This window comes from Tachyglossus aculeatus, unplaced genomic scaffold (assembly GCF_015852505.1).
Source record: "Tachyglossus aculeatus isolate mTacAcu1 unplaced genomic scaffold, mTacAcu1.pri scaffold_87_arrow_ctg1, whole genome shotgun sequence".
NCBI lineage: Eukaryota > Metazoa > Chordata > Mammalia > Monotremata > Tachyglossidae > Tachyglossus > Tachyglossus aculeatus.
In genome coordinates, this window is record NW_024045095.1 from 968,303 (window position 1) to 993,003 (window position 24,701).

The window sequence follows — 24,701 nt, forward strand, 5'->3', positions numbered from 1 at the left end:
AAATAGATAAATAGAATTATAGATATATACACATCATTAGTAAAATGAATAGAATAATAAATATGTACAAATATGCACAAGTGCTGTGGGGTGGAGAAGGGGTGAAGTCGGGGTGATGGGGAGGGATGGAGGAGCAGAGGAAAAGTGGGGCTCAGACTTGGAAGGCTTCCTGGGGGAGGTGAGCTCTCAGTAGGGCTTTGAAGGAGGGAAGTGAGCTCGTTTGGTGGATGTGAGGAGGGAAGGCATTCCAGGCCAGAGGTAGGACGTGGTCCAGGGGTCGATGGCAGGACAGGTGACAACGAGGCCCGGTGAGGGGTTTAGCGGGAGCAGAAGAGCGGAGTGTGCAGGCTAGGCTGGAGAAGGAGTGACGGAAGGTGAGGTAGGAGGGGGTGAGGTAATGGAGACCTTTGAAGCTCTCTTAGTAATGCTTTGAGGGTGGAAAGAGTGGTGGTCTGGCATATAGGGGAGGGAGTTCCAGTAGTGAATTTAGTGGATTTGGACTTCACTTACCAAACCCCTGGGGACTGTAGCTCACCTAGCCCCCATGACACGGGACATCTATTGTCCCTATTTCACGACCAGTGGTTTTTGGTTGTGGAGTGGGATTAGTAATAGTATTCACTGAGATCTCCTAACCCCCTCACTGTGCCTTGATCTTGCCTGTACTGCCATCTACACCTGGCCCACGTCCTACCTCTGGCCTGGAATGCCCTCCCTCCACACATCTGCCAAACTAGCGCTCTTCCTCCCTTCAAAGCCCTACTGAGAAATCACCCTCCAGGAAGCCTTCCCAGAATAAGTACCCCCTTTCCGCTCCTCCTCCTCCTCCTCCACTCCCCATTGCCACCCCTCCCTCCCTTTGCCCTACCCTCTTCCCCTCCCCACAGCACTTGGGTATATTTATACATATTAATTACTCTATTTATTGTATTAATGATGCATATATAGCTATAATTCTATTTATTCTGATGCTATTGACACCTGTCTACTTATTTTGTTTTGTTGTCTTTCTCCCCCTTCTAGACTGTGAGCCCATTGTTGGGTAGGGACTGTCTCTATTTGTACTTACTATGCGCTTAGAATAGTGCTCTGCACACAGTAAGTGCTCAGTAAATATGATTGAATGAATGAATAAATAAAATCTCCTACGATAAGCCTTTCCTGATTAAACCCTCTTTTCCCCAGCAAACTCTCATTCATTCATTCATTCATTCATTCATTCATTCAATCATATTTATTGAGTGCTTATTCATTCATTCAATCGTATTTATAGAGCATTTACTGTGTGCAGAGCACTGTACTAAGCGCTTGGAAGTACAAGTTGGCAACATATAGAGATGGTCTCTACCCAGCAGCGGGCTCACAGTCTAGTAGGGGGAGACAGACAACAAAACAAAACATATTAACAAAATAAAATAAATAGAATAGGAAATATGTACAAGTAAAATAGAGCGTATTCTACAGGTGCCGTGGGGAGGGGAAGAAGGTAAGGTGAGCGGGATGGGGAGGGGGAGGAGTGCTTATTGCGTGCACAGCATTGTATTAAGTGCTTGGAAAGTACAATTCAGGAATAAACAGAGACAATCCCTGCCCATAAAGGGCTCACAGTCTTGAAGGGGGGAGACAGACATCAAAGCAAGTAAACAGGTTTTGAGAGCATCAGTATAAATAAATAGAATTATAGGTATATTCACATCATTAATAAATAAATAGAATAATAAATATGTACTTTTATATGCACAAGTGCTGTAGAGCAGAAGGATTGAGTGGGGGTGATGGGGAGAGGAGGGGGAGCAGAGAAAAGGTGAGGCTTAGTCTACGTAGGTCTCCTGGAGGAGGTGTGCTTTCAGTAGGGCTTTGAAAGGGGGAAGTGTGCTAGTTTGGCGAATTTGAGGAGGGAGGGCATTCCAGGCCAGAGGTAGGATGTAGGCCAGGTGCCGAAGGTGGGACAGGCTAGAACAAGGACCGTTAACGAGATGAGCAGCAGAGGAGCAGAGTGTGCGTGCTGAGCTGTAGAAGGAGAGAAGGGAGGTGAGGTAGGAGGGGACAAGGTGATGGAGAGCTTTGAAGCTAATCCCTTCTGTGATGTCTATTGTTGTCCACTAGCGGACTTGACATAACTGACTCCATTTTGTGTATGCTGACAGTAACCCTCCATTTGTGCAGGCTGAGATAATTTACGTCCCTATTAACGATAATTTACATCCCTATTAACGAGAATTTACATACCTATCTATGCAAGGCCATAGGGAAAACAACAACATCCTGCACAAGGCTGTGGGAATGGGGAACAAAGAGAATTTGTAACATCCTGCCGGCCCCAATTGAATTCCTGAAATTTCCAAATGCCCCTCTCCCATGTTTCTGTAACTCAATAAAAGACACAGTGAGCATGGGATCGGGGCTACTTGTCACTCGTACCTCCCCCGGGAGGTGAACGGGCAGGTAGCCACTTTCCTTCTTTGCTGCTCTATCTGAACTTTTGTCTCCGAGTCATTTTTCCTATCTGTGTCACCATCCTGGGTACAAGAATCCTGCGACTGATTTACACCGATTAGCCTATTTTGCACCCTACTTGTCGATAGTATCTATGCACCCCAATCTGAGACTCTGGGACACTTGATATTCTCCCCACCCCCAACCCCACATCACTTACAAACATATCTTTAAATTGTATGTTGTAAATACCATATTTATTCCTACCAATGGTCATTATGGGCAGGGAACTTGTCTATTAATTCTGTCATATTGTTCTTTCCCAAGTGCTTAGTACAATGCTCTATACATAGTAAGGGCTCAATAAATATGATTGATCAATTGATCAACTAGAAGGGTAGCAGAGTTAGTCTGCCTCACTCATGGCTTTGGAGCAGAATCAGAAAAGAAAACAAGACGTGATTGTCCCCTTCATTCCCCTCTAGCTTGGAGTGAGGTTCTTACAGATGCCAGGACTTCAGGGGAGAGTTTGTGGTATTTGTTGTTGAAAGCAGGCTTGGTGCTACAACTGGGGGCTGGACATGAACTGGTATCCTCATAGCCCAAGCATGAGATGAGTTCACGCTTCAGGAAGGATATTTTATTTTCTGGTACTTGTTAAGCACTTACTCTGTGCCAGGCACTGTTCTAAATGTTAGAATAGATAGTAATTAGAAAAGCGGCATGGGTCAGTGGAAAGAGCACATGCTTGGGAGTCAGAGGCTGTGGGTTGTAATCCTGACTCTGCCACTTGTCTGCTGTGTGACCGTGGGCAAGTCACTTAACTTCTCTGTGCCTCAGTTACCTCATCTGTAAAATGGGGATTAAGACTGTAAATCCAATGTAGGACAACCTGATTACCTCAGATCTACTCCAGGGCTTAGAACGGTGCTCAGCACATAGTAAGCTCTTAACAAATACCATAATTATAATAATAATTATTATTATAGAAGGTTTGACACAGTGCATGTCCCACATGGGACTCACAATCTTAATCCCCATTTTACAGATGAGGTACCTGAGATGCAGAGAAGTTAAGTAACCTGCCCAAAATCACCCAGCAGACAAGTGGCAGAACTGGGACTCGAACACAGGTCCTTCTGACTCCCAGGCCCGTGCTCTATCCACTAAACCAACCTACCTTCCTTGCAATGGAAATGGGACCAGAGGTGCAAGCAGGAACACGGGTTTTCGAGGCAGTGGTGATAGCAACAGTAGAAGTAGATGTCGCAGAAGAAGATGAAGAAGGAGGAGAAGGAGAAGAAGGAGAAAGAGGAGAAGGAGAAAGAGGAGGAGGAGGAGGAGAAGGGGAAGGAGAAGAAGACGAAGAAGTAATAGGAGTAGTACTAAAAGTAGTTGTACTAGTAATTTTAATAGTAGTAACAGTATTTAGTAGCAGCTGTAGCACAGCCCTGGGAGTGAGAAGGTTGTCAGCTCTACCACTTGTCTGCTGTGTGATCTTGGGCAGACCACTTCACTTCTCAGTGCCTCAGTTACCATATTCATTCATTCATTCAATCGTATTTATTGAGCGCTTACTGTTTGCAGAGCACTGTATTAAGCGCTTGGGAAGTACAAATTGGCAACATGTAGATACGGTTCCTACCCAACAGCGGGCTCACAGTCTAGAAGGGGGAGACAGACAACAAAACAAAACATATTAACAAAATAAAATAAATAGAATAGTAAGTATGTACAAGTAAAATAAATAGAGTAATAAATTTGTACAAACATATATAAAGGTACTGTGGGGAGGGGAAGGAGGTAGGGCAGGGGGGATGGGTAGGGGGAAGTAAAAGTAGTTGTACTAGTAATTTTAATAGTGGTAACAGCATTTAGTAGTAGCTGTAGCATAAGCCCTGGGAGTCAGAAGGTTGTCATCTCTACCACTTGTCTGATGTGTGACCTTGGGCAGATCATTTCACTTCTCAGTGCCTCAGTTACCATATCTGTAAAATGGGTATTGAAACTGTGAGCCCCATGTTGGACAGGAACTGTGACCAACCCAATTTGTCTGTATCCACACTCGCGCTTAGTATAGTGCCTGGCACACGCTAAACAATTAATAAATACCATAATTATTATTAAAATAGAATTTGAGTCACAGTGAGGAGAAGGGACTGTGGCCAAACTGGTTAACTTGCATCCACCCCAGTGCTTAGAACAGTGCACAATAGTGCCACAATAGTAGTTGGAAGAGGAGGAGTAATAGCAGCAGTAGTAGTGGAAATGGCATCTATTAAGCACCCACAAGGTTCAGTGCGCTGTTTTACACGATGAGAAAGAAAAGAGAAGCACAAGACACATTCTGTTTCCACAAAGAGCTAATATCAATGGGGGAGGCAGAAGGGGCATGACCTACTGGAAAAAGACAGTCCTGAGAGTCAGAGGACATGGGTTCTAATCCCAGCTCTGCCACCTGTCTGCTGTGTTACCTTGGGCAAGTCACTTAACTTATTTGTGCCTCAGTTACCTCATCTGTAAAATGGGAATTAAGACTGTGAGCCCCATGTGGGGCAGGGACTGTGTCTGACCTGATTACCTTGGATCTACCCCAGTGACTAGCACAGTGCTTGGCATATACTGCGTACTCGAAAAATATCACAATAATTATCATTATGATATAAAATATTTACTCCAAGTAGAATACGAATAATTTATTGACTGTGTAAGTTGGATTTGTTATGCCTTAAAACTCTCAGTTGGAGGGTCAGTTCTCAGCATTTCTTCCCTATCATTTTCTAGTTAACCATTCTGAACTATCAACTCACTATCTCTCACGTTCCCGGAGCCCAGATATTTAGTAGTTGAAAAAGACGTCTCACTAGCAAAAATGCCGTATGCATTTTGTGTCGATGATGCAGTGCATAAGTGTACTCTTAAAAGCAGAAGATGATTTTTCAACCTGGCAAAGTAATCCTAGATAGGAAAATTCAGTAAGAAATTAGAGTTCAGCTGCCCCTTGTGGTTTACGATGGTCAAAGTCAACGGCAGAGATTTAAGTTTTTACCTGGTGGAAGAAGGTATTGTCGACATTACCCCAAAGTTGCGGGTTTGTGAGATGGGAAGGATGGTAGTGCTGTCAACAGGGATGGGAAAGTCAGTGAGAGGGCAGGGTATGGGAGAGAAGATGAGGAGTTCAGTCTTGGATATGTTGAGTTTTAGGTGGCGGGCAGATGGAGATGTCCTGAAGGCAGAAGGAGATACGAGCCTTGAGGGAGGGAGAGAGAGCAGGGGCAGCGATGTAGATTTGGGTGTCATCAGCGTAGAGATGATAGTTGAAGCCGTGGGAGTGAATGAGTTTACCAAGGGAGTGAGTGTAGATAGAGAACAGAAGGGGATCAAGACCTGACCCTTGAGGAACCCCTACAGTAAGGGGATGGGAGGGGGAGGAGGAGCCCGCAAAAGAGACTGAGAATGAATGGGCAGAGAGATAAGAGGAGAACCAGGAGAGGACAGAGTCTGTGAAGCCAAGGTTGGATAGCGTGTTGAGGGGTGGTCCACAGTGTTGAAGACAGCTGAGAGGTTGAGGAGGATTAGGATAGAGCAGGAGCCGTTGGATTTGGCAAGCAGGAGGTCATTGGTGACCTTTGAGAGGGCTGTTTCCGTGGAACGTAGGGGATGGAAGCCAGACTGGAGGAGGTCAAGGAGAGAGTTGGCATTGAGGAATTCGAGGCAGCACGTGTAGACGACTCGTTCAAGGAGTTTGGAAAGGAGTGGTAGGAGGAAAATAGGGCGATAACTAGAAGGTGAGGTGGCGTCAAGAGAAGGTTTTATTAGGATGGGAGAGACGTGGGCATGTTTGAAGACAGAGGTGAAGGAACAACTGGAGAGTGAGCGGTTGAAGATGGAAGGTAAGGAGGGGAGAAGGGATGGAGTGAGAAATTTCATAAAATGAGAGGGAATGGGGTCAGAAGCACAGGTGGCTGGAGTAGCACTTCAGAGGAGGGAGGAGATTCATTCATTCATTCATTCAATCGTATTTATTGAGCGCGTATTGTGTGCAGAGCACTGTACTAAGCACTTGGGAAGTACAAGTTGGCAACATATAGAGACGGTCCCTACCCAACAGTGGGTTCACAGTCTAGAAGGGGGAGACAGAGAACAAAACAAAACATACTAACAAAATAAAATCAATAGAATAATTATGCACAAATAAAATAGAGTAATAAATACATACAAACATATATACATATATACAGATGCTGTGGGGAGGGGAAGGAGGTAAGGCGAGGGGGATGGAGAGGGGAAGGAGGGGGAGAGGAAGGAGGGAGATCTCATGAAAGTATTTCAAGAAATGCATTTTGGCAGCCAAAGGATGCAGCTTCAAGAGAATAACAAAGAAAATTATTGGTATTTTAAATTCACTGCTTAATCTTCTCATCTTAATTTTTCTTCATTTTATTTTGTTTTCTCCATCTTCCTGTCTGTGACTCATTGCAGTTGCTAAGGAAGAGAGAGCCCATTTACAGCACCAAGGTCTTCCTGAAATTTTGACATCACAGGAGCTTCTAGTAGGAGAGGAAGAGGAGAAGGAGGAGGAGGAGTAATAATGATAGTATTTGTTAAGTTCTTATTGTGTGTTAAGAACTGTTAAGCACAGGGGTAGATACAAGCAAATTAGGATGGACACAGCCACTGACCTACAAGGGGCTCACAATTTTAATCATCACTTTGCAGATGAGGTAACAGGCACAGAAAAGTGAAGTGACTAGCCCAAGGTCACACAGCAGACACATGGTGGAATCAGGTTTAGAACCCAGGTCCCTCTGACTCCCAGGTCCGTGCTCTATTCACAAGGCCATACTAGTAGTAATAATAATAATAATTATTATTATGATAGTTGGTAAGCACTCACTACATGCCAAACACTGTTTCAAGCACTGGGGTATTATATAAGGTAATCAGGTTATACCACATGGGGCTCACAGTCTTAATCCCCATTTTGCAGATGAGGAAACTGTGGCACAGAGAAGTTAAGTAACTTTCCCAAGGTCATCCAACAGACAAGTGGAAGAGCCAGGATTAGAACTCTTGTCATCTGACTCCCAAGATCATGCTCTTGCCGCAAGGCCATGCTGCTTCTCCAGTAGTAGTAGTATTAGAAGAAATGCAAGAATAGTCGTAGTAGTAGTAACAGCAGCTATTGAGTGTTCATTTGGGGTGGTGCACTATACTTTTTTTAATGGTATGTTAAGTGCTATGTGACAAGCACTGTCCTAAGTACTGTAGGGGGATACAAGGTAATCAGGTTGACCCACGTCGGGCTCACAGTCTTAATCCCCATTTTACAGATGAGGTTACTCAGAAGTTAAGTGACTTGCCCAAAGTCATACAGATGACAAATGGCGGAGCCACTAGCCACTAGAACCCACTACCTCTGACTCTCAAGCCTGTGCTCTTTCGACGCTGCTTCTCTACTTGTGCTTAGTAAGTACAGAGTAATGAAGTGATATGGACCTTCCATATCACTTCGAGGCCTTCCCAGACTGAGCCCCCTCCTTCCTCTCCCCCTCCTCCCCATCTCCATCCCTCACACCTTACCTCCTTCCCTTCCTCACAGCACCTGCATATATGTATATATGTTTGCACGTATTTATTACTCTAATTATTTATTTATTTTACTTGTACATATTTATTCTATTTATTTTATTCTGTTAATATGTTTTGTTTTGTTCTGTCTCCCTCTTCTAGACTGTGAGCCCACTGTTGGGTAGGGACCATCTCTATATGTTGCCAACTTGTACTTCCCAAGCGCTTATTACGGTGCTCTGCACACAGTAAGTGCTCAATAAATACGATTGAATGAATATGGACACTTCCCTACTGAGGAACTTACATTCTAACTGCCAAGACAATGACGGTCCATATTCAGGACTAAAGCTTATTATCGAGAGGCCTTGAGCAGAGGACACTCTCGCTGCACCCTGTTGCTCAAAGGGGATAATAATAGAGCATTTCTTAAGCATTGACTGTGCAGTGTACTAAAAGCTGAAAAAGACACAAAATGATGATGTTGGACACAGTTCTACTTCCACATGGGGCTCACAGTCAGGAAGGGAGAATGAACAATGCATCTCCATTTCACAGATGAGGAAGCTGAGGCCCAAGGTGAAGTGACTTCCCCAAGGTCACACAACAGGTGATTGGCAGAGCTAGGGTTAGAACCCAGGTCCTTTGACTCCCAGGCTCTTGGGTGGTTTAGGAGTGGAGCTACTTGCTGATTCGGTGCTTACACCCCTTGAACCCGGACTCTGGGAACTCTTGGCCAGTTGTTTCTCCCCAATCAGTGGTCCCTGAGTCTTGTGCGAACCACGCAAGTCATCAACGGAGTCCGCGGTGTTTTCCTCAACCTTCCACATGGCTCGTTGGAAAGAATCAAGCAACTCGATTCAAGCCCTGTGTCCACCAATGACATACTGTGACCTTATACATGTTCCTTAATCTCTCTAGGACTCAGTTACCTCATCTATAAAATGGCGATAAGACTGAGAGATCCGTGGGGGATAGGAACTACATCTGATCTCATAACATTATACCCCAGTGCTTAGCACATACTAAGCACTTAATAGATTCTGTAATGATCATGACCTGTCCAGAAGAAAGTAACTATTTCATTCTGACTTTTAACTGCTTTAGTCCTAAATCCAACATGGCTCAATCCTCTGATTCGACCTAAATCCAAATGAATCAATTAGTGGGGTATCTATTTAAGTTTCATCATTACTAAAAGATGACTAAAGAAATGGGTGAATGCACACTGACATCTGTAGAGAATCTTAGACATGGTCTCTGGACTTGACGGGATTCACAATCTGAGAATAAGAATGAGGAGAAGGGACATGTGACATACATAAATAAGGATGAAATGATAAAACCACAAAAATAACATAAAACAGAAGAACAATAATAATAATTACGTTAATAGTGGTATTCGTTAAGTGCTTACTATGTGCCAAGCACTGTTCTAAGCACTGGGATAGATACAAGGTAAGCAGGTTGTACCACGTGGGGCTCACAGTCTTAATCCCTATCTTACAGATGAGGCAACAGAGGTACAAAAAAGTTAAGTGGCTTCTCCAAAGTCACACAGCAGACAAGTGGCGGAGAAAGGATTAGAACCCACATCCTCCGACTCCAAGGCCCATGCTCGTTCCACTAAGCCATGATGCTTATGTAGCATTTTCCTAGGTGACGTCATTTGCTCCCACGGCTTCAACTATCATCTCTACGCTGATGACAACCAGGTCTACATCTCTGCCCATGCTCTCTCACCCTCTTTCCAGGCTCGCATCTCCTCCTGCCTTCAGGACATCTCCATCTGGATGTCTGCCCGCCACCTAAAACTCAACATGTCCAAGACTGAACTCCTTGTCTTCCCTCCCAAAGCCTGCCCTCTCCCTGACTTTCCCATCTCTGTTGACGGCACTACCATCCTTCCCGTCTCACAAGCCCGCAACCTTGGTGTCATCCTCGACTCCGCTCTCTCATTCACCCCTCACATCCAAACCGTCACCAAAACCTGCCGGTCTCAGCTCCGCAACATTGCCAAGATCCGCCCTTTCCTCTCCATCCATACCGCTACCCTGCTCGTTTAAGCTCTCATCCTATCCCGTCTGGACTACTGCATCAGCCTTCTCTCTGATCTCCCATCCTCGTGTCTCTCCCCACTTCAATCCATACTTCATCCTGCTACCCGGATTGTCCTTGTCCAGAAATGCTCTGGGCATGTTACTCCCCTCCTCAAAAATCTCCAGTGGCTACCAATCAATCTGCGCATCAGGCAGAAACTCCTCACCCTGGGCTTCAAGGCTCTCCATCATCTCGCCCCCTCTTACCTCACCTCCCTTCTCTCCTTCTACAGCCCACCCCGCACCCTCCGCTCCTCTGCTGCTAATCTCCTCACCATACCTCGTTCTAGCCTGTCCCGCCATCGACCCCCGGCCCACGTCATCCCCCGGGTCTGGAATTCCCTCCCTCTGCCCATCCGCCAAGCTACCTCTCTTCCTCCCTTAAAGGCCCTACTGAGAGCTTACCTCCTCCAGGAGGCCTTCCCAGACTGAGCCCCTTCCTTCCTCTCCCCCTCGTCCCCCTCTTCATCCCCCCATCTTTCCTCCTTCCCTTCCCCACAGCACCTGTATATATGTATATATGTTTGTACATATTTATTACTCTATTTATTTATTTATTTTGCTTGTACATATCTATTCTATTTATTTTATTTTGTTAGTATGTTTGGTTTTTTTCTCTGTCTCCCCCTTTTAGACTGTGAGCCCACTGTTGGGTAGGGACTGTCTCTATATGTTGCCAACTTGTACTTCCCAAGCGCTTAGTACAGTGCTCTGCACACAGTAAGCGCTCAATAAATATGATTGATTGATTGATTGATTGATTTTCCTAGCAAACGTTTAGGCTCCTTGCAGCTCAGAATTCAATAGTCACAGTCTTCTTGACATTCTGAAAGTTGAGAAGGGGAGGAAGAGGAGGAGGCGGAGCAAGAAGAGGAGAAGAGAACGAGAAGGAGGAAAAGGAGAGGAAGAAGGGGAGATGAGGAGGAGGAGGAGAGGAAGAAGGGGTGAGGAGGAAGAAGAGGAGAGGAAGAAGGGGAGAGAAAGAGGAGGAGGAGGAGAAAGGGAGGAGTACAAGAAGGAACCATGGTATAGTGGCCAGAGCATGTGCTTGGGAGTCAGAAGGTCATGAGTTCTAATCCCACCTCTGCCACTTGGCTGCTGTGTGACCTTGATTAAGTCACTTCATTTCTCCGTGCTTCTGTTTCCTCACTGAAAATAAGGACTGAGCCCCACATGGGACACGGACTATGTCCAATCCGATTTTCTTGTATCCACCCCAGGGCTTAGTACAGTGCCTGACACATAGTAAGCACTTAACAACACCGCAGTTATTAGTAATACTTACAGAGTGCCCACTTGCTGTGATATACTGTACTTGGAGCTTGAGAAACACAGAAAATGAAGGGACACGGCCTCTGCCATAAAAAGCTTACACTCCAATGGAACAGAGAAAGGGGAAAATATTTACAAATAGTACTGATCAGGTGTGCAACTCAGTGATTTGCATAAGAAGGACTAAAAACAGGGCTAAAAATTGGGCTAAAGAAAATAGGCTGTTCAGTTCAGGCAGTTTTCCCAGAAAATTCGCCTGATCCAGAATGCCTGTGAAAGGAAGAAAACAGATTGTGAGCTATTGATTTTGGCTGCTTGACAGACTCACGACCACTTCAATGCACAAATGCACCAGGTTGTTGATTGGAGTCGAATCTCCATCCAACAGGCTTCACCTGGCCAGCGCATCCTTACAAACCACCTGAAATGCTTAACTGTCCCTATTCCCCAAATGGGAGCCAGTGAGAGGTACACCCCCACAACCACAGGCTCTGAGCCAAATCGTTGTTTCGGTCCATCCAAAATCCAGCTGCAGGAAACGAGGTTGAGAAGCCGTCAGTGTGTGCCCTGGAAATACCCGAATATTACTTTTGGATTGATTTTTGTTCAAAGGCTAGCCAGGTGCAGGTTCATTCATTCATTCATTCAACAGTATTTATTGAGCGCTTACTGTGTGCTCTGTACTGTGTACACTGTACTAAGCACTTGGGAAGTACAGATTAGATTTGTCATTTGACTTCGTTGGGAGTGCAATTAGATTGAGCTTGAGATAATGCCAACCCACCTTATAGCAACCACTCCTTATAAGCCTAGGGGCCCAGGTGGACGTATGTGAGGGATGAATTGAGGGGATGAAAAAAAGGAAGAATTGAGCTTCCCAGATTTCACTGGATCTGATTCAGGTGGAGAAGAAAGACGTCAGTGGGCAGGCTGCAAGCTGTCTTATGGGACTAAAAGGTTTTGACACAGAAGATTTGGTTTCCAGTCCCTGTTCTGTCATTAGCCTGGGGTATGGCTTCAGTCTGATCGTTTCACCTCTTTGTGTCTCAAACACTTCATGGGGACGTTGTCTCTAACGATAATAAGAATAATAATAACAATAATAATAATAACGGTATTCTTTAAGCGCTTAACTATATTAAGTGCTTCTAGACTGTGAGCCCGTTTTTGGGTATGGACCGTCTCTATTTGTTGCCAACTTGTACTTCCCAAGCGCTTAGTACAGTGCTCTGCACACAGTAAACAATAAATATGATTGAATGATTGAATGAATTAATTAATTAATGTGCGAGGCACTTGTACTAAGCGCTGGGGTGGATACAAGCAGATCAGGTTTGACACAGTCCCTTTCCTATGAGGGGCTCACAATCTGAATCTCCATTTTATAGATGAAGTAACAGTCCCAGAGAAGTGAAGTGACTTGCCCAGGAACACACAGCTGACAAGCAGCAGTGGGATTAGAATCCATGACCTTCAGACTCCCAGGCCCATGGTCAATGCCTGACAAACCTCGTCTTGGTACTCCAGGACTGAACACAATCTGCAAACATACCTATGCCCATATCTGTATTTTATTTATTTATATTAATGTCTGTCTCCCCCTCTAGACTGTAATCTCATTGTGTGCAGGGAATACATCTGTTTACTTTTGTATTGTACTCTCCCAAGTGCCCAGTATAGTGTTCTGCACATAGTAAATGCTCAATACATACTATTGACTGTCTGACTTACTGAAGGTGTTGGTCGTAGTGATGTTCAGAATCACTCAAGACACTCACACTCTTCCAACCAAGTCAGCCGCGTTGGTGCTGGGACACAGAATGCAATGAGTGTGTTGGTGGCGGGTGTGGGACACATCGAGAAGTGCCCACAAACGTTTCTCATTTGTGTTTGAAGTGAACATAGGGTAGAGCACCATAACTGCGCTGGAAGACGGGACTGGCTTCCTGGATGCCCACGCTAGCCCCCCATTTTCAGGATTGCTGTTGGGCTGGTCTTCCACCTGGATTGGCTAAGGTTATTCATTGCTGATTTTCACCCCTCTAAGCAGCGTGTTCTAGTGGATAGAGCGCAGGTCTGGGAGTCAGAAGGACCTGGGTTCTACCTGGTTCTCCCATGTGCCTGATGTGTGAGCTTGGGCAAGTCACTTCACTTCTCTGGGCCTCAGTTCCCTCATCTGTAAAATGGAGATTCAGACTGTGAGCCCCATGTGGTACAGGGATGGTGTCCAGCCTGATTAGATTATATCAACCCCACTGCTTAGAAGAGTGCTTGTCTCATAATAATAATAATGATAATGATAACAATAATAATGTCATTTGTTGAGTGCTTACTACGTGCCAAGCACTGCTTTAAGCTCTGAGGGGAATACAAGGTGATCAGGTTGTCCCACGTGGGCTTCACAGTCTTAGTCCACATTTTACAGATGAAGTAACTGAGGCACAGAGAAGTTACGTGACTTGCCCAAAGTCACACAGCTGAAATAATCTCAAAAATCCTCAAAAATCTCCAGTGGCTACCAATCAATCTGCGCATCAGGCAGAAACTCCTCACCCTGGGCTTCAAGACTCTCCATCACCTCGCCCCCTCCTACCTCAACTCCCTTCTCTCCTTCTACAGCCCACCCTGCACCCTCCGCTCCTCTGCTGCTAATCTCCTCACCGTACCTCGTTCTCTCCTGTCCCACCATCGACCCCCGGCCCACGTCATCCCCCGGGCCTGGAATGCCCTCCCTCTGCCCATCCGCCAAGCTAGCTCTCTTCCTCCCTTCAAGGCCCTACTGAGAGCTCACCCCCTCCAGGAGGCCTTCCCAGACTGAGCCCCTTCCTTCCTCTCCCCCTCGTCCCCCTCGTCCCCCTCTCCATCACTCCATCTTACCTCCTTCCCTTCCCCACAGCACCTGTATATATGTATATATGTTTGTACATATTTATTACTCTATTTTATTTGTACATATCTATTCTATTTATTTTATTTTGTTAGTATGTTTGGTTTTGTTCTCTGTCTCCCCCTTTTAGACTGAGCCCACTGTTGGGTAGGGACTGTCTCTATATGTTGCCAACTTGTACTTCCCAAGCGCTTAGTACAGTGCTCTGCACACAGTAAGCGCTCAATAAATACGATTGATGATGATGATGATGAAAAGTGGAGGAGCCAGAATTTAGTAACTGCTTAACAAATATTATTATTTTTAAGAGTACAAATGCATCATAATGTCCATCAAGACAAGTTTAAAGAGTTGGGTCCTTCCCAATGTCATCAATAAATCAGTGATATTTACTGAGCGCTTACTACATGTGGAACACCACACTAAGCACTTGGGAGAAGACAACAAAACAGAATTAGCTGACACGTTCCCCTCCCTCACTGATAATTCATTAAACATTTTCTAAGTACCACTCACTGCATTAACCACAGGCATTCCCTATCCCATTGGAGGCTCACAGTCAGATTTTTTTTTGTATTTGTGAAGCACTTACTATGTGCGAGGCACTGTACTAAGCACTTATCTTTTCTTTTGCCATCAAGTCGTTTCCAACCCATAGCAACGCCATGGACACATCTCTCCCAGAACACCTCACCTCCACCTGCAATCGTTCTAATAGTGGGTCCATAGAGTTTTCTTGGTAAAAATACTTAAGTGGTTTACGATGGCTGCCTTCCGTTCAGTAAACTCGAGTCTCTGCCCTTGACTCTCCCTGACCGTGCTGCATAGGGGAGTTTTGACTTGTAGCAGATTGCCTTCCCCTCGCTAGCCACTGCCCAAGCTAGGAATGGAACAGATATGCCTCTGCTTGACTCTTCCTCCCATAGTTAAGACTGGTAGAGTACTGGAAACTCTAGATGTGATCCGGAGAGGGTGGTACTAAGGACTGTGGTAAATAATATCTAATCAGATTGGACACAGTCCATGTCCTTCATGGGACTCACAATCAATCCCCATTTTACAGATAAGGTAACAAAGGCACAGAAAAGTGAAGTTACTCACCCAAGGTCACACAACAGACAAGTGGCAGAGCTGAGATTAGAGCCTAGGTACTTCTGATTCTGAGGCCCGTGTTTTATCCAGTTTTTCACATATGATAAGGAAACTGAGAATCAGAGAGGTTAAGTGAGTTGCCCAAGATCACACAGCAGGTCAGGAGCAGGGCTGATACTTAGAACCTTGGTCTCCTGCTTTGGTCCTCTGTCAGTCAGTCACTCAGTCAACAGTATTTCTTGAGTGTTTACTCTGTGCAGAGCACTGGACTAAGCAATTGGGAAGGTACAACACAACAGTATAACACATTCCCTGCATACAACAACTCCTGTGTTTACTACCAGGCAACTCCTGTTACAACCACTTTGACTGGGTGTGAACTTGAGAAGGTATTACAGCTCTAAATCTGTCCAACATTGAGCTCATTCTCCTGCCTCTTTGTCACCCTTTTCCCAAATTCCATCCCTTAATGTACTAGAGCCTTAACTTTTATTAAAGAGGAAACAGATCTAAGATACCACTGTCTCCCCTGATGTCAGTTAAATGCTGGTAATGGTTGCCCAGATGGGATTTTACACAATCCCATTGGATGATCATGCTGTTATAACACACTCACAAAGTTTGAGAAATTAACAGATAATGAGATTATTCCCATGGTTCACGTTAGCAAAAAAAAAATCATCCAAGCCTATAAAGCATGCGGACAAAGTGTCTGCCCTCTGAAGGCAATAATTATCATAATCTTCCATTTAAATAACAAAACTTCTTATGCCTATCATTATGAGTCAGTGGTATGTAAAATTAAACTTTTTTTAAACATCCATTTGTGTATTAGAGAAGAAAATAAATAAATTGCACTATGAACAACTAAAAATGTACCCAGGCCAAGATCATATTTCGTTTCTGGCCAGTGTGAAAAACAAGCTTTATAATTGAAATTGTTATAGGAATTTACTTATGGCAGTACTTAGCCTAGGTGATGTTAGTAATGAAGACACTCACAAGCTTAAAGAGTGGCTCTTAAGAAACTGCTTGATTTTCCCTGCAACTCAAATAGTTCTGGTAGGGAGAAGGAAGGCATTCAGGAAGACATTGGGTATAGTTTTTAAGTCATTGGAGTGATTTGCTATGTCAAGTTGAAAGCTCTTCCATTTCACTACAAGCTACTTCAGTTGATTGCAAGCTCTCTGAGGGCAGGGAAGAAGCCTTCTCATTTGACTATGGCCAGAAAAGGGACCATACTTTATTTTCATGGACACTGTGTTCAAGAGTTATCTCTCAAAGACACTATCAATCAATCAACCATAGTTATTGCGGGCTTACTGTGGGCAGAGCACTTTATATGTGGACACATTCATGGATGCAATCTCACCCAAGAAATGCATCATTTTTGAAATAATAATAATGGTAATACTAATAATATCTGTGGTATTTATTAAGCATTTGCTTCACAGATTGGGTTTGATGCCATCCCTGTCCCATGTGGGACTCACTGTCTCAATCCTCATTTTACAGATGAGATAACTGAGGCACAGAGAAGTTAAGTGGCTTGCCCAAGGTCACACAGCAGACATAATAATAATAATAATAATAATAATAATAATAATAATAATAATAATAATGGTATTTAAGTGCTTACTATGTACCAAGCACTGTTCTAAACACGGGGGTAGATAAGAGGTAATCAGGCTGTCCCACATAGGGCTCACAGTCTTAATCCCCATTTTACAGATGAGATAACTGAGGCACAGAGAAGTGACGTGACTTAACCAAGGTCAGACAGCAGACAAGTGGCAGAGCCAGAATTAGAACCCATGGCATTGAAACAGCATGGCTCAGTGGAAGGAGCATGGGCTCAGGAGTCAGAGATCATGGGTCCTAATCCCAGCTCTGCCACTTGTCAGCTGTGTGACTTTTGGCAAGTCACTTTACTTCTCTGTGCCTTAGTTACCTCACCTGTAAAATGGAGATTAAGACTGTAAGCCCCATGTAAGACAACCTGATCACCTTGTATCGCCCCCAGAGCTGAGAACAGTGCTTTGCACATGGTAAGCACTTAGCAAATACCATTATTATTATTATTATCATTATTATGACCTTCTGATTCCCAGGCCTGTGCTCTATCCACTGTGCCCTGCTGCTCCTAAAAGGCAACAACCGTGTTCCTTGTTTTTCCCAAGTGCTTAATCCAGTGTTCTGCACATAATAAATACTTACTTAATAAATACCACTCAATGATTGACAGGGTCATGCATTGTTTAGTTTTATTTTCAAATTGAGTAAAATGCATACATGAACCAGTCATTTTTTTTCAGGCTAGGGGCTTCAGGTTTCATGAAACCTCTCTCGATCTGAAAACAAAAAGGAAAACTTTGCCAAGCATCCATCTACCTCCTCTCATAGGCTGAGATTCAATTATAAAAGGTCCATCTGTGGCTCAGGAAGATGAGCAGAAGTTAATGGATGATTGTGCATAATCAGCTCAGCATTATGAAGCGATATGAGTCTGAGAACTGAAGTCTTGTTCCCACCGGAGAATGTCTATAGACATCAAGAGACTTTCTTTTACCCTCCTCCATTCTCCACTTATGCTGCTCCTGCAGAACTGGAACGCCCTCTCTCCCAACCCAGCAGACCGTAGCTTTCCCCATCTTCAAATTCCTTCTTAAATTCTACTTTCTTCAATCAATATTACTTATTGAGTGCCCGCTCTGAGCAGAACATTTGCTTTGGGGAATAAAATACAGCAGAGTTGGGTGAGGGTTCCCTTTAGTAATCTTTCCATAAATAATTAATCAATAAGATCTTGGGCAGTTATGTGCAGGTTCTTACTGGGAGCAGAACAATGTCTTACAGTGTACCAAGTTCTTGACAGACACCTTTAATCTTTATAAAGAGAAGCAGCGTGGCTTAGTGGAAATGCCCGGGTTTGGTAGTCAGAGAACATGGGTACTAATCCCGGCTCTGCCACTTGTCTGCTGTCTGACCTTGGGCAAGTCACTTTACTTCTCTGTGTCTCAGTTAGCTCATCTGTAAAATGGGCATTAAAATTGTGAGCCCCAAGTGGGACAACCTGATTACCTTATATCTACCCCAGCACTTAGAACAGTGCTTGACACATAATTAGCACTTAAATTATTATTATGATTGTTATTATTATTATTATTATTATTATTATTATTATTATTATTATTATTTCCTCTCCCTGAGGCCTCACTATACCCTCTTCTCCCCATGTCCCAAAGCTTCATCATTTACCCTCATACCTCCAGCCTGGCTCAGACCCACATAATCCAACCCTAACAACCCAAGAAACAAGAGATGATCATGTCTCTTTCTGCCTAGTGAAAGAAGGTCAGTACTGACAGTCAGGAGATCGGGATACCTAGATTCTAATCTCAACTCTTACACTTGTCTGTTGTGAGCCCTTGGGCAAGTCACTTAACATCTCTGTGTATCAGTTTCCTCATCTGTCAAATGACAATTTGATACCTGCTCCCTCCACCCTATGTAGGAGAGAAACTGTATTCTGCCTTCATTCATTCACTCATTCCATCGCATTTATTGAGCACTTACTGTGTGCAGAGCACTGTACTAAGCACTTGGAAAGTACAATTCCGGAACAAATAGAGACAATCCCTGCCCACAAAGGGCTCACAGTCTAGAAGGGGGAGACAGACAACAAAACAAAACAAGTAGACAGGCATCAATAGCATACCTGATTATCTTGTATCAACCCCTTTGCTTAGTACAGTGTTGGCATGTAGTAAGTGCTTCACAAATAGAACAATTCTTATTTTATCATTATTATTATCATTATTATTATTACAAAGCCAATGCAAAATGTAAGAAATGGGCATAAAAGAGTTTAGATCCTGAGCCCCATGTAGGTTCTTTTAATTTTTTAATGGTATGTGTTAAGTGCTTACTATGTGCCAGGCATTGTTCTAAGCTCTAGGGTAGATACAAGTTAATTAGGTTGGATACAGTCCCTGTCCCACAAGAGGCTCACAGTCTTAATCCTTATTTTACAGATGAGGTAGGTGAGGCACAGAGAAGTTAAGTGACTTACACAAGGTCACACAACAGACATTTGGTGGAGTGGGATTGGAACTCAGGTCCTTCTGACTCCTAACCCCATGCTCTATCCACTAGACCACACTGCTTAGCAATGAGCACAACGAGGGTAGGCTGGCAGGGGGAAGCACATTGTGAAGCACACACAAAAATTCTACATTTCAAGCCCATCTGCAGCCAAAAGGATAGTGGCAGACAGTAATCTATCAGCAGGCCATTGACTGGCAGACGGTTGCCAGAATAGCTTCCTCAGTAATGGTTTTGGTCGTCACTACCCACTTTAGACAGCTATTTCCAGGATTTCTGCAGACCTCCTTCACTGCATAAGATAATCTAAGTAGCTTTTTGGTCAGAATCAATCGAACCAAATCAATCAATGGCATTTATGGAGCACTTAAAAATAATAATAAGAAGAATGATGGTATTTGTTAAGCACTTACTATATGTCAAGTACTGTTCTAAGTTCTGGGGTACATGCAAGCTAATCAGGTTGGACACAATCCTTGTCCCACAAGGGGCTCACAGCCTTTTCCCCATTTTACAGATGAGGTAACTGAGGCACAGAAAAGTTAAGTGACTTTCCCAAGGTCACACAGCAGACATGTGGCGGAGCCGGGATCGCAACCCAGGTACCTTCTGACTCCCAAGCCCATGATCTATCCCCTAGGCCATGCTTCTTCCCTACTAGAGAAGCAGCGTGGCTCAGTGGAAAGAACATGGTCTTTGGAGTCAGAGGTCACGGGTTCAAATCCAGGCTCTGCCAATTGTCAGCTGTGTGACTTCGGGTAAGTCACTTAACTTCTCTGTGTTTCAGTTACCTCACCTGGAAAATGGGGATTAAGACTGCGAGACCCCTGTGGGACAACCTGATCACCTTGGAACATCCCCAGCACTTAGAACAGTGCTTTGCACGTAGTAAACACTTAATAAACACCATCGTTATTATAACGAGCCCATGCTGCTTCACAGAGCACTGAATTAACTGCTGGGAAAGTACAATACAACAGAGTTGATAAGACACATCTCCTGCCTGCAAGGAGTTTACAATCAGAAACCCTGAAACCCTCACTGCTGCTGGCATAGCTCAATCAAACACTCCATGACTTTGATCTGGTTTATCGCCACCCTACTGGGGAGGTGTGAATTTGGCAGTGGGAGTGAAGGCATGGAGCTATCACATCATATGGGAGCACTTAGCGAATACCAGAGTTAAAACCTTATAACTATGACTTAGAGGAAGCTACTTGCCAAGCTGGAAACTGCAGCTACTACACTCTGTCTCCCGCTCCCTACCCAAATTTATCTCATGGGGATGTAAATCAATCAATAAATCATATTTACTGAGCACTTGACGTGTTCAGAACACTTGGGAGAGTACAATACAATAATATAGCAGGCACATTCCCTGTCCACATCATGAGAGGAGATAAGTGATGTGAATGTGACAATGACCTAGTTTTTTTGTATAGGGTATATTTATTAAGTGCTTCCTAAGTGCCTTGCACTGGTCTATGTATGGGAGAAGATACAAGCTAGTCAGGTTGGACACAGTCCATGTCCCATATGGGGCTCAAAATCCTAATCCCTTTCACGGATGAGGCAACTGAGGGCCAGAGAAGTGAAGTGACATGCCTAAGGTCACACAGCAGACAAGTGGCAGTGCCAGGATTTGGACCAGGTCCTTCTGACTTCCAGAGTCAGGGGACCTGGGAGCTAACTCTGGTTCTGCCACGTGTCTGCAGTTTGATCTTTTGCAAGTAACGTCAATTCTCGTGTCAGTTTCCTTGACTGTAAAATGGGGCTTAAATACCTATTTGGCCTCTCCATAAGATTTCGAGTCCCACATGAAACAACGACTGTATTTGACTATATTGTATCTGCTCCAATTGTTACATAGTTAGTGCCTCACTAATATCACAATTATCATCATCGTTATTGAGAAAACTGCAGCTAGGCAAGATGCCCTACTATTTAAACTAGGGTGATCCACAGGGCCCCATGCTGCCTGTACTGATACAGATTTTTGGGGGGAGGGGGAATTTGTGAAGCTCAGAATAGACAAAAACAAGCTGACCCCTTTAAAATACTGGATAGAATAGCCTGTCCATTGATATTATTTCAAAAGGCAAACAATAGATCATGCCAAAACTTTGCTGATAGCTCTTGACTCATACCAGTAAAAGAAAATCTTTCCTCCCCTCACTGAGAACTCTCAGTGCTCCCCGCTGATGATCACATAGTTGATCTTACAACAACAACAATAATAATGATAATGGCATTTATTAAGCGCTTACTATGTGCAAAGCACTGTTCTAAGAGCTGAGGTAGATACAAGGTCATCAGCTTATCCCACGTGGGGTTCACAGTCTCAACCCCCATTTTACAGATGAGGTAACTGAGGCACAGAGAAGTAATGTGACACCCAAAATCACACAGCTGACAAGTGGCGGAGCCGGGATTTGAACACATGACCTCCGACTCCAAAGAACGTACTCTTTTCACTGAGCCACGCTGCTTCCCTGCAAGTGTGGTACCCCAAAGCAGAGGTGTAGTAGAGAAACGGGGTGTCTGTAGAACAGCTGTTTCCACTATAGCTTCAAAAGTGCTCTGTTGCATCTCGACAGGCAGAGGATGACAGAATTCAGGGATTAGAAAGTGAGAGTTCATTCATTCATTCATTCATTCAATCGTATTTATTGAGCACTTACTGTGTGCAGAGCACTGTACTTAGTGCTTGGGAAGTACAAGTCGGCAACATATAGAGACGGTACCTACCCAATAAGGGCTCACAGTCTAGAAGGGGAAGAAAGTATTTGTTAAGCACTGACTATATGTTAGGCCCTGTACTAAAAGCTGGGGTGGATTCAAGCAAATTGGGTTGGATACAGTCCCTCTCCCACCTGGGGCTTACAGCTTCAATTCCCATTTTACAGATGAGGTAACTGAGGCACAGAGAAGTGACTCAATCAAGGTCATACAGCAGACAAAAGGTGAAGCTAGAATTTGAACCCAGGACCTTCTGATTGCCAGGCACATACTCTATCCACTATGATGTGCTGCTTCTCCACATCCGTTCTCTAAGAATATAAGCTTTCAAAATTCCCCAGACCATAGCGCTCACAGTGCATATCCAGGAAGCTACGGCTATCAGTTCTGGGTGGGATACACTATCATCAGGGAAGAGAATAGATGAAAGTAAAAATGGTCAATATTCGACCAATCACCTCGGAGACACATAATGCAATTTCCATGAGAATCCTTTAGAACTTGAGTGAGATAAATACTATTTACAAAAAAAAGCCTCCAAAAAAAGAGTAGGGTGAAGAACTGAAAGTCTACCCTGTTCAACTGCTTGACAGTTAAATCATTTTTTTTTATTGAATTCGGGTTTCATGGATCATTAAAGAACTGGAGGCAGAATTCCAAGAGATTCTCTGGACTAATGGGTCCTCTGAAAATTGTTTTCTTACAGGTTTCTTGGTCTCTTTTGGAGCTGCCCAAGAACCCCTGATTTAGAGCATTTCCCTTACAATAACAACAACAAGAAACCAGGGGTTTTAATTGAATATAATTTATTCCCATTATTACAGGATGCTAGTCTTCTTTGATGCTGTTGATTCATTCATTCATTCAATCACATTTATTGAGCACTTACTGTGTGCAGAGAACTGTACTAAGCGCTTGAGAAGTACAAGTTGGCAACATATAGAAGCGGTCCCTACCCAAAAATGGGCTCACAGTCTAGATGCCTGTTTTGCTGACTGTCTCCCCCTTCTAGACTGTGATCCCGTTGTTGGGTTGGGATTGTCTCTATATGTTGAGAATTGTACTTTCCAAGTGCTTAGTACAGTACTTTGCACACAGTAAGCACTCAATAAATACGATTGAATAAATGAATGAACTATCTCCCTAATCCATTTTTGCAACCGATATGAATGTAATGATATCGATCAAAATAGGACAGACTCCCACATTATTGTTCCACATGTATCTAGTGCCCTCTGTCTGCTCTTTCGTGGGCATAATCCACTCAGTAAACACGAATAAGAAGTTAACAATCTCTAAGGTGTCGAGCTTACAAATGTGAACATGGGCACAGGCAGACATGGGATGTCGTGTACTCTTTCTCATTTCTGTTACTTGGATAAATGAGAGATCGGCGACATTGGTTAGAAAGATCTGGTACTAAACAACTCAATCAGTCTTTTCTTAATGGTATTTGTAAATAATTATGGAATTTGTGAAGTGTTTACTATGTATCAAGCACTGTTCTAAGTGCAGGGGAAAAAACAAGTTTATGAGACAGGACACAGTCCCTGTCCCACATGAGGCTCACAGTCTAACTGGGAGGGAGTAGGATTTAGTTTCCATTTTACAGATGAGGTAACTGAGGCACAGATAAGTTTAGTGACTTGCTCAAGTTCACCTAGCAAGCAATTGACAGAGGGGGGATTAGAACACAGGTTCTCTGACTCCCGGCCCTGTGCTTTTTCCTCTAAGCACTTATTTGTGCCAGGCACTCTACTAAGCGCTGGAGTAATAATAATCATGGCATATGTTAAGTGCTTACTATGTGCAGAGTACTGTTCTAAGTGCTGGGGTGGATACAAGGTGATCAGGTTGTCCCACGTGGGGCTCACAGTCTTCATCCCCATTTTACAGATGAGGTCACTGAGGCCTAGAGAAGTGAAGTGACTTGCCCCGAGTCACCCAGTTGACAAGTGGCTGAGTCGGGATTTGAACACATGACCTCTGACTCCAAAACCCGGGCTCTTGCCACTAAGCCACACTGCTTCTCTACATACAAGCTAATCATGTTAGACACAGTCCGTGTCCCACATGGGGCTCACAGTTTAAATCCCCATTGACAGTTGAGGCATGGAGAAGTTAAGTGACTTACCCAAGTTCACACAGCATACCAGTGGAGGAGCTGGGATGAGAACCCAGATCCTTTTGACTTCCAAGCCTGGACTCTATCCACTAGGCTACATTGCTTCTCAATCAATCAGTGAGCACCAACATGACCTACTGGAAGGAGCCCAGGCCTGAAAGTTACTGAACTTGGGTTCTTCCTAATCAAGGCTCTGTCACTTGTCAGATGTGTTAACCTGGGCAAGGCATTTAGTTTTTCTCTGCCTCAGTTCCCTCATCTGCAGAATGGGGATTCAATACCTCATCTCACTCCTACTTAAACTATAAGCCCCATGTGGGAGCTGATTATCTTGTATCTATCAAGAGTTTAGTAGAGTGCTTGGCACTTAACAGAT